Raw genomic sequence first — 10,879 nt, forward strand, 5'->3', positions numbered from 1 at the left:
CACCCAACTTTCAGCAACTGCCACCCTCATCATTCAGCAGCCATCAACAGTGAGGCAAGACCCTCCATCAGCAAAAAGATTTCTTGCTGAAGGCTCAGATGATGGTTAGCATTTTTTAGCAATAAAGTTTTACTAAATTAAGGTATGTACATTGTTTTTTAGACAATGCTATTGAAGTCTTAATAGACTACAGAATAGTGTAAACATAACTTTTATATGCAGTGGGAAACAAGAAAATTTGTATAGCTTGCCTGATTGAGATATTAACTTTATTGCGGTGGTCTGGAATCAAACTTGCATTATCTCCAAGGCATGCCTGTAGATGATTAGATGCCTGCTGTACCACAAGCAATCCCAAGAGGCTCTGGCAGAAAAGCAGAGAAATTACCTAAGCATATAGATTAGGAAACGGGCTAAAAGTAAGACTAGGGAGCCGGTTTGCCACGCCTTGTATTCTAGCTCTACCACTTACTAGCTCGCCGACAGTTTTCCTGTCCATAAAAACTTCAAGAATTGTTATTGTAAGGAAAAAGTGAGATAATTCTTGTAAAGCTCTTAGGATCAAAATTGAAAAGCACTGACATATAACACATAATTTTAAATTGTCTATTAAACTGATTAGTTATACTGGTAAGTTGGGGGTTAGATAGGGAAGTCTTCACAGAAGTGACATGCTAATTGAATCTTGAGGAATGAGCAGGAATTCGTCATTGTAGCAAAGGGTATTGAACAGATGGGCAGCTTTCAAGGGTGCCAATATATATGGGGTGCTAAAACATCACTTGGCAATTAAAAGTTGTCATGTCTTAGAACTTCTCCTAGGGAGAGCACCGGTTATAGCTGTAATTGACACTATGAAAAGCTGATTGAGGTAGAGAAGCATGTGGGCATGCTTCTATTTGCTATAGCTGCCAAAATGCAATATGCCAGAAATGGCTTTTACAATGGGGATTTATTAGTTTACAAATTTACAGTTCTAAGGCCATGAAAATGTCCCATTAATGCATCAATAGGATGATACCTTCTCTGAAGAGAGGCTGATGGCATCTAGGGTTCCTCTGCCACATGGGAAGGCACATGGCCAACCTCTGCTGATCCTTCTCTTCTGGGTTTTGTTGCTTTCAGGTTCTGGCATTTCTGTGAGTCCTTGCTTGCTTCTCCCAAGACTTTTCTCTCTCTATGCTCTCTCTAAGTGTTTCTCTTCGAGCTCTCTGGGCTTTTCATGCTTTCATTCTCATAAAGGACTCCAGTAAAGGATTAAGACCCACTTTGAATGGGTTGGTTCACATCTCAGTTGAAACAACCTTATCAAAATGTCCTACCATCAATAAGACTGCCCCCACAGGAATGGATTAAAAGACCATGATCTTTTCTGGGGTACATAACAGCTTTAAACCAGCACCGGGTATAATTCAGTGTGAGACATAGGTGTTTCTGGAAGAGTAGCAGGCAAACAGAGCTATGGTGAAGGGCCCCACCACACATTAAAGAGCTTGGGTTTAATTCTTCAGGCAATGTGTAGCTATTGATGGGATATAAGCTGAGGATGCATTTTAAAGAAAATAGATTACTCTTTAGACAGCTCTGGCTATGGAGGCAGAAAAATTCCACAGCAGGATTTTGCAACAGTCCAGGCCATAGAGGTTGAGGATCTGAAATAAGTCAAAGGTTGTGTGGATGAAGAGGGATGGACATAAGGACATGGAGACAGCAGCAGCTGTAAAAGTTGATGACCAAATAATGTTTGCAGAGGTTATTTTATTCTCATTACTGTTATTGCTAATGCTTTTTGTAAACAAACAAAAAAACATAAGCATGCTACCAAGCCCTGCCAAGTCAAATTTTAACATAGGAGTAGCTTTAGCCACATCAGAGTTGTCTTGGCACTTGAGATTCTGAGGATGCAGATTTTGTGAGATAGTTCAAATCAATTAGGGACTATTATCATTCCGAAATGTAATCGTTTGTAACTTCTCAAACTTAAACATAATTGTGAATAAATGATATATTTATGCACTTTTTAAGGAGCAATACTCAATGCAACTTCCATCATCACAAAAGATAGCCCAATATAAAAACACAAAAGTATCACACAAAACCCTGTCAATCTTTCTTTGCTTCAGTTATGTTAAAGTTTCATCTAGAATTTTATTCATGTCTGTCCCTCCCTACAGCTACTAGAAAGTTCTCCTGCCCCTTCTCTAAAAGGAATTTGACAGAAGTCTTGTTATACTTTGAACTTTAAAATCCTTGGCTTTCCATAGCTTAGTTAAGGATTCTCTAGCTTAACTTGGTTATGTCTATCTTTGTTCCATCTTAATTGGCCTCAGGTTTCTGAGCATTTCTTGACTAACATTTCTAACAAATTTTCCTTGCCAATCCATTGTAACTCCTCCCAACTTTCCTCTCCACCCTAAAAGAAGAATGAATTCTACTTTAAACGAATCACCTATAGAAAAGACTGGAATTTTTTTTATCACTTATAGATGTCACATAATCCCTTATGCAACTTGTTTTATTGAACTGAAAATAGTTAAAGAAAACATTTGTAATGATGTGATTAGGGTGATGAAATGAGTTCAAACCTAAATCCCTTGACTTCTTTGATACAGACCTTTTAGATGCTCAGGTAATCGATATTGGCTTCTTCAGCTGGCTCAGGCTGTGAATGAAGAGGTCATTAAAATAAGTGAAATTTTCTCAACTGGCTTCTCCTAAGGAGTGAATCTCACAGTACAAACATGCAACGGTGGGATTAGTGCCTCAGGCATCCCCTACATTTTCATAGATCCCAGGGAAAGAAGCATACTCTTCCAGGTTGAAAACGACAAATTTCATTTAAGAAAAAAAGATAAAGGGAGAGGGCAAATAATGTTTATTGAGTAGTATCTACAGTATGTGTCATACTTCACATACGTGACATGTAATTAATTTCCCAACACAAATCTTTGGGGTGGATATTAGTCTCCCTGTTTTACAGCTGTGGAAACAGAGTCCAGTGGTTAATGTGCTCAAGCTTACCACTTGGTCAGTAGTGAAACTAGGGTTAAATTGGTTCTTGATATTGTGATGGTTAGGTTCTGGTGTCAACTTGGCCAGGTGATGGTGCCCTGTTGTCTGGTCAGGCAAGCACTGGCCTAACCATTATTGCAAGGACATTTCATGGCTGGTAGATAAACCAGAAGGCTGGTGTACTAAATCATCAGTTAGTTGATTGCTGCTGTGGCCAATTGCATCTACAATCAACTAAGGTTGTGTCTCCCACAAATGAGAGAATCTAATCATTTAGGTTTCAACCAATCAGTTGAAGACTTTTAAGGGAGAAGAGAGAATTTTCACTGCTTCTTCAGTGAGTGAGCTCCTCCTGTGGAGTTCATCGAGACCCTTCACTGGAGTTACCAGCCTTGCAGCCTACCTTACAGATTTGGGACTCTTGCATTCCCACGGTTTTGTGAGACACTTTTATAAATCATATTTGCAGATATTTCCTGTTGGTTCTGTTTCTCTAGAGAACCCTGCCAATACAGACATGTTGCAAAGATGAAGCCTTCCTCTGCTATTTCATGCCGTGCTATCAATTTTCTTTTCCCTTGGTCATTTAGAATTTAATACTTACAGCCCATTTTCAAAATGTGGTAACAGCGGATACAAATTTCTAATGTGGTTTTGTCCTGAAAGTTTATTTTTATAAAGTTGGGTGTTTGAAACTTGAAACCGGTCTTTGCAAGGAAACATGATACAGAAATAGGGTTGGATTCCAAGACAAGCTCCATCTTAACTTATAGTTTCGGGTCCTAAAATCAGGGGGCAGTTGGGAGAGGAAAATATAGATGGGAAGGAGGAAAAGGAGAATTGAGTTTCCTTGTTATTTCTTGGATGTGTACCTTGTGCTATGTAAACTGCAGCGATCAATGAAGTTTCTTGTTGACAAATTTTCCATATTGTCTTTCACCATTGGCTACTTTGTATCAAAAGCTCGTTGAATCAGTCTGGGTCCAATCAGGAGATAGAAACTACATGATAATTAAAATAGTGAAATTTAATAATAAGAATTATTAAACTATGAAAGGAAAATAATTATAAAGATATAAAAAGAACTCTAAAGGTATCCTATGGGAGTAGACTATTCAAGAAAGAACAGACAGGAAACGAGCCCCCTCCTCATGGCTGGGGTTCAGACTTCATTAGAGAAGGCATAGCTGCAGCCCTCTTGATGACGGAGAAGTATGCTGGATTTTTCTAGCAAGAACTGGTCCATAGTAATTGGACAAGGAGGTAGCAACCTTCTAGTATACAGGTAAAATGAGAATGGTACAACCCTCTGGATGTAGGTGAGCTGGGGATGGTGGGCACATGCACAGATGGAGTTAGGGTGCTGCTGTGGGCAGGGGGCTTGGATTATGTCTGCTTTGGGAGAGCTACAGGAATGTGGACACTAGGCCCAGGACAGGGTTGTGAAGCCACCAAGGAACTCTGTACTCTAGGGCAGAGCCCCACCAGATGTCCCCATATCCACACAAAACTGTAGGCACAAGAAAAATGAAAACATCAGCACAGGGATAAGGGTAGGGGCCCTTCCTCTGAAATATCTCTCAGTGCTCTCTACTGACAAAGTGTCACATCTCATTCACTGTAAAGGAGATACAGAGTCCAGTCCATTATCACATCGTGGGTACTGAAGGGTGAATTTCGAGCTAAGAGGCAATAAGTTGATAACTGGCCGACTCTTCATCAGAGAAGGACGATGAGACCTGGAAAATGACATTCCCAAACCACCTCCTCATCCAAGCAATAAACTCTTCCCTCAGTGAGAATAACTTCACACGTGCTAGTTAAAAAAATAAAGAGCGAATCAATTTAAATAATTCTTCCGAATTTGTGAATTGCTGATCACATATTATCATCCCCAAATACGTTTGCTTTGTCTGTTGCTGTACTGCCAGTTGCCAGCACAGTATCTGGCATATAGTAGGTTTCAACAAATATTCAATAAATATTTGGGAAGAATGAATCCCAGAAACACTTACATTTATTAAAAAGAGACCTTAATCAATACTGATAATCTGTACCTCGTAAAATTTTAAATGGTGTGAAAAAGTGAAACAAAAAAGATCAAGACATATGGTATAGTACATGCAAGAAAAGTGATTTGGGAAAGAGAATAAATTGACGGACAGAGGATGAATGATGGTGTTTGTTTTGGGTGAATTTCCTACCTTGGCTCTGCTTACATAGCTTCTTCCTTCTCTTTTGAAATTACTGATTTACTTGATCCCCTAAATTGTATCACCAAGTGTTTCAGAATATAGAGAGGAAAAGATAGATCCCCGGGTTTGGAGCCATACTCAGGAGCAATAGGGACCCTTTTCTTGATTAGCCTTAGTTTTGAACGAATAAATGCCTTATCGAGGATGTGCAGAAATCTCATTAATATCTGTATATGTTTTTTGCTTCCTTTCTTTTTTATATATATGATTTCAATTTTATTTTTGCCAGAGTACTCAGCAAGCCTCAGATTTGTTATTTGTGTGTCTGTCCACTTATTAGCCTATTTATGATACTCTACCTTTTTCAGAAGATGATTTAAAGTGAAAATAAAGCTACATAAAAGACCAAGAAAAAGACCAAAAAGAAGGATCAAAGACATAAAAGAAGGATCAAAGACATAAAAGAAGGAAAAAATCTATAGCAGAAATCTGGAATAACATGGTTGCTTTGGTGGAGAATGAATTTGTTGGACACCATGTTTTGGGTGCCTAGAATACTGGCGTAGTTAAAGAAAAAGAACTAATCCAACAATTAAGTATCTAGTACACTCTCATTGGCCAATTGCTAGCTCGGTGACATTGAGAATCACTTCTGTAAAGTCTTGCTTTCTCATCTGTAAAATGAGGTAGCATTAATGGGTTACTGTGTTGAATAAAAGAGGTTTCCTACATGTACATGTTTTGTAAAGACTGTGAATATCTGAGGCGTTACTTGAGGCAACCAATATCCACATACTTTTCATGTTAAACATGTAAGCAATAAAATTGCCATTTAATTGTGAAGAGATTAACTCATATTTTTTCAGTCAAATTGTTCTTAGGTAGACTATAGGGGTTCAAATGTACTCAAAAGGAAAATTGTTGATTAAATACTTGGCTGAGTCTCTAGACCTGAAAGCCACAGAAGATGAAAGAGCCAAAAGAGCCTAGAAAATTTCAAGAGCAAGTATTACCACATAGTTCTCTTAGCCATAAGGAACCTGCCACAGAATAGTCAATTTTAAGTAGTACCATTTCCTGATATGTTAGCTACAAAATACAACTTGAAGTACATTGGAAATTAACATCTGGGATAGAGGTGTGTATTAGTTAGGGTTCTCTAGAGAAACAGAATCAACAGGGAACACTTGCAAATATAAAATTTATAAAAGTGTCTCACGTGACCGTAGGAATGCAGAGTCCAAAATCCACAGGGCAGGCTGCGAAGCCAATGACTCCAATGGATGGCCTGGATGAACTCCACAGGAGAGGCTCACCAGCCAAAGCAGGAATGGAACCTGTCTCCTCTGAGTCCTCCTTAAAAGGCTTCCCATGATTGCATTTAGCATCACTAATTGCAGAAGACACTCCCCTTTGGCTGATTACAAATGGAATCAGCTGTGGATGTAGCTGACGTGATCATGACCGAATCCTATGAAATGTCCTCATTGCAACAGACAGGCCAGCGCTTGCCCAATCAGATAAACAGGTACCACGACTTGGCCAAGTTGACACCTGTCCCTAACAATGACAAGGTGCTTAATTATTCAAAAATGACTTTTAAGAATACCTGTTCCAAAGAGAACTTCGGACATGGAATTGACTCTGTGATTAGCCTACAGCTTCACGGAATGGACCTTGGAAACAACACCCTGTAGGTTGATCTTCATTACAGATTCCGAGCCTATCTTTAAGGTGTCATGTAATAACTGGAACAACAGTAGGTATTGAATGAATGCACTCACTAACTGTAACTCATTTACAGAGAACTCCAAGACAAGTCGTCTTGAGAAAGCCAATCAGTCTCCCTCTGAGATACCCACCATCTTCTCTCTTGCTCCTCCTCTCCAGGGTGGAGATGGCATATATAAATACTATATCCTTGGGATGCTCTAGGTTCTCATCTATTCTTGTTCACCACAGTCTCCCTGCATGGTCATAACTACTTCCTTGGTATTAATTACAATCAGCTACACCCACTGAGCTCAATATTCCATTTCAAGTGTCTGGTCTATATATCCAACTATTCACCATATAACCAATGAAGACACTTCCACTTATGTGTCTCACAAGTATTTCAAATGCAACATTTATCAAACTTATTAATTTATCTCTCAAACTTTCTCTCCAGCAAAACCAACGTCAGTAGTTTAAACCAGAAATCTGCAGTTTATTCTTCATAATTCCTTCTGTCTCACTATTTCCCCATTTTCAATCAACCACCAAGCTCTAGTTAATTCATTCTTTCCTTGAACTTTTTTCAATCCCTTGCTCCATCTTTACTGCTCATATCACCTTCATTCTTTTCCTTGTTATGTCAGCCCACCAATCTAGGGCTCCCTCATTTCTTTTCACTATTCAGCCTGGAGGATTATTCTAAAACCCAGATTTGATTACATTATTCCTCAGAGTGGCAATAGCTTCTACCTATCCTTCAGACTGTTTTGTTGCCACTTATTTTGAGAAGACTTGTCTGATTCCCTGTGGCTTATATAGGAAAAATGTATTATGACACAGAAAATATTGGTTTTATATATGGAAAATGTGGATCATATGCAGAAAGAATATACTCTAAAACCTTTATATGACAGTCCTATTGGATACAAAAATGGAATTTATCTCAGAGTTAGTAAGAGTAACATCTTAAAAAGTAAAGATCCCCCAAACCACAGAGTAATCATGATATTTTTCTATCATTGCATTCTAATTCCATCTCTGCCTCTGTAAATCCATCTGCTTTCACTGTCTCAACTTAGAACCATGAGATCATTTGCTGCCATCAAAAGAGAATCACTTCATGACTGGTAAATTGCAACTAGATTATTCCATCATCCTTTTTTGTTTGCTTTCAAAGTTCAGTCTTCTCAAATTATTTTTCACTGTGCAGATAAATCTCTATTTCAGGCCTGCTGCCTTGATTACATCCCTCTGTTTTTCTCACCTTTGGCAGAGAGTCCCACTGTCTTCTGAATCAAATACAATCTTCTAATGATAGCCTGGAAGGTTTCCCATCAAACAGAACTCCTTCTCCCTATCAGCTCTCATAGAGTTGTACATCAGCTGTGGTGATCTATCTCCCCATGGTTCTCCTTTTCTTAATAAACCATCAAAGTACAAAAAAAAATAGCCTTTTATTAAAAGTGATAGAATTTACCTGTCCCAGAACCATTTGGTGACTTACCTACTCAAAAAACTTCTTCCTATGAAACATTTTTCTTTTGCAGCCTAGAGTAATATATCCCAACACTCAACCCTCTTAACACATTTTAAAATCATGATATTCACTTAACACACAGTATTCATGTTGATGATATGTTGTTTTCCTACCTTCAAAAATCCACAAAGGCAGGAATTGTTTCTGTTTATCTCTATAAAAGGTTCTAGTCATCCTGTGAGCCTTCAATAAATATTTGCTGATTCACTGATTAATCTGTGGGTTTGGGACTACACTGAGGATTCCATATAGAGTAAATGATGAGTTGAGATTCTAATTCTTGTTTAGGACTAGAATGCAAAATATAATTGAATTTGTGTTACGAAGATTTCAAATATACAGCTCATGAAACTTAATGGAAGGGGAATTTCGAGATAAGCTAATAACTAAGAAATAGGTATGAGTTGTGGTTGAACACACCCATTTGAAATCTTTAAAAAGTACCAGATATTTGAGAAATGAAAAAAAAAAATGGGGAGGTCTTTTTCATCACTGGCCGATCTCTGATACAGCTAAGAATTTTATGATATTGGTCTCATCGTGGCCTTTGAAAATTGTGAATTTGAAGGGCCTGAATTACTTGCCGATGGAGCACAGTAGCAATTCAGTGGTTTTCAACACTCCAAGTTTTAGTGTTCCTTGTCACTCCTTGAAGACATTTTGTGGTAGGCAGAATCCTAAAGATATTCCTCCATCTTAGATTTCCCCTGGTTATTCAATTAAACACTAATCTAGGTACTACTGTGAAGGAACTTTGCAGAAGTAATTAAGGATACTAATGAGTTGACCTTAAGAGAGAGAGAGTATCCTAGATTATCCAGGTGGGCCCAAATGAAATCCCTGGAAGCTTTAGAGCAGAAGAGGAAGTCAAAGGATGGGGTGAGTCAGAGAGATTCCAAGTATCAGAAGTACTCTACTCACTGTGGCTGGTTTTGAGATGTAGGGAGCTATGTGCAGGGGGTGGGGAGGGCCCTCTGGTTGCTAAGAGTGGCTCCCAGCTGATAGACAGCGAGGATCCAGGGTCCTCACCTCCACAGCCACAAGGAACGGGATCCTACTGACTACCTGAATCAGTTTGGAAGCAGATTCTTCCGAGAGCCTCCTGATTTGGGCTTGTGAAACCCGGAGCATTGAAACCAATCAAGTCAACCTGGTCTTCTGACTCACAGAACTGTGAGGTAATAAATGGGTATTGTTTCAAGCTGTTAAAATTTGCCGTTAACTCGTTAAGGAGCCATAGCATGCTGATACATATATTGAAGAGAGCAAGGTTATTTGGCCCTTTCTGTGTGTTGGGGAAATGTTAACTAGTTTCATATTGGCATTGCCCTTCCAGGGACCTTCCTGCAATTTATGATGACCCGTGAATTGTTAATATATCATAGCTTTAATAAACTTTGTTATTGAGCAAAACTTGGCTTATAGAATCAATTTTTAATGCCCTTTAAAGCGTTCAGTAAATTAAATGATAAAAACCTCATTTGATGGAAGTTTTACCAATAAAGCACTATTTGCAATTCACTATGTGTGCAACCTTCCCTCATGTGGTGAGGTTCCAATATACTTCAAGTCTAAAAATATTTAACAGGCCTGTATTTAGATTTTTATCCTGACTACAAAGAGCAAGCACACACTATACTACGTCCCCACCTATACTACAAAAACTTGGTAATGAATGGTCTTCCCCGAGGAGTTGGATCCTAAGCATTGTCTCCACACACACACAACAGTGTATGGGGCCAGATGTTGGCCATGTGTCCAGAGTCCGTCTCAGCAGGGAGATGACTGTAGGTCACCATAGGCTGAAATACTTATCTGATGTGATCAGAGTCAAATGGAACTTGTAGCCTATGTGGAAAAACATTCATTAGCCTGCCTGAAAATTTCACCTTTAGAGACAATGTATTAAATGAATTTGTTAAAATGTTACCCTGAAGAAGTAATAACAGTTATAATGCCTTTGCAGAGCTCGTCATAGTTTACAAAGCAATTTTGCATACATTACTTAACTTCATCATCACAGCAATCCTGTGAGGTAGGTGGGGTAAGTGGGGTGGATTGTTTTCTTTTATTTTTTCTTGATTTCACAGCACACGCTTCCATTTCTTGACAGCGCTTTTATTTCCTTATGGGGAAAGACCTCGTTCCTATTGGATCTGGGGGTAGGACCCTTAATCAGCTGTGCAGCCCTCCTCTCACCAAGGAGTCAATGTGGGACCCGCCCCTCAAGACCAGGTGTTTTTCCCTCTCTGGAGTGTGGCTGATGGAAAGCAGAAGGCTTATGTTTGTCCAGCCAAACTGCCGGGTATGGGAGCTGGAGCTGGCCCTGTAGTTCTTTCTTCCAGCACTTTATAGGGCAGCCATGGTCCTCCTTGTTTTCAAGTGTGGATCCTCAGGCTGTTTTTCTATTCTGTGAGCA

At 39.1% G+C, this 10,879-nt stretch overlaps 1 long non-coding RNA gene across 2 annotated transcripts; it reads right to left on the reverse strand.

The window, feature by feature from the left end:
* Positions 1 to 256: 256 nt before the first annotated feature.
* Positions 257 to 9,588, reverse strand: LOC143662544 (uncharacterized). Of its 2 annotated transcripts, none has more exons than XR_013165403.1 (3): positions 9,490 to 9,588; positions 2,615 to 2,662; positions 257 to 364 (listed from the first exon to the last, which is right to left on the reverse strand). It is a non-coding gene; the product is annotated as an uncharacterized LOC143662544 (long non-coding RNA). The 2 variants fall into 2 exon arrangements; XR_013165405.1 differs by having other exon boundaries at positions 9,382 to 9,572.
* Between the last annotated feature and the right edge of the window lie 1,291 nt (positions 9,589 to 10,879).

This window comes from Tamandua tetradactyla, chromosome 2, assembly GCF_023851605.1.
Source record: "Tamandua tetradactyla isolate mTamTet1 chromosome 2, mTamTet1.pri, whole genome shotgun sequence".
In the NCBI taxonomy this organism is placed as follows: Eukaryota; Metazoa; Chordata; class Mammalia; order Pilosa; family Myrmecophagidae; genus Tamandua; species Tamandua tetradactyla.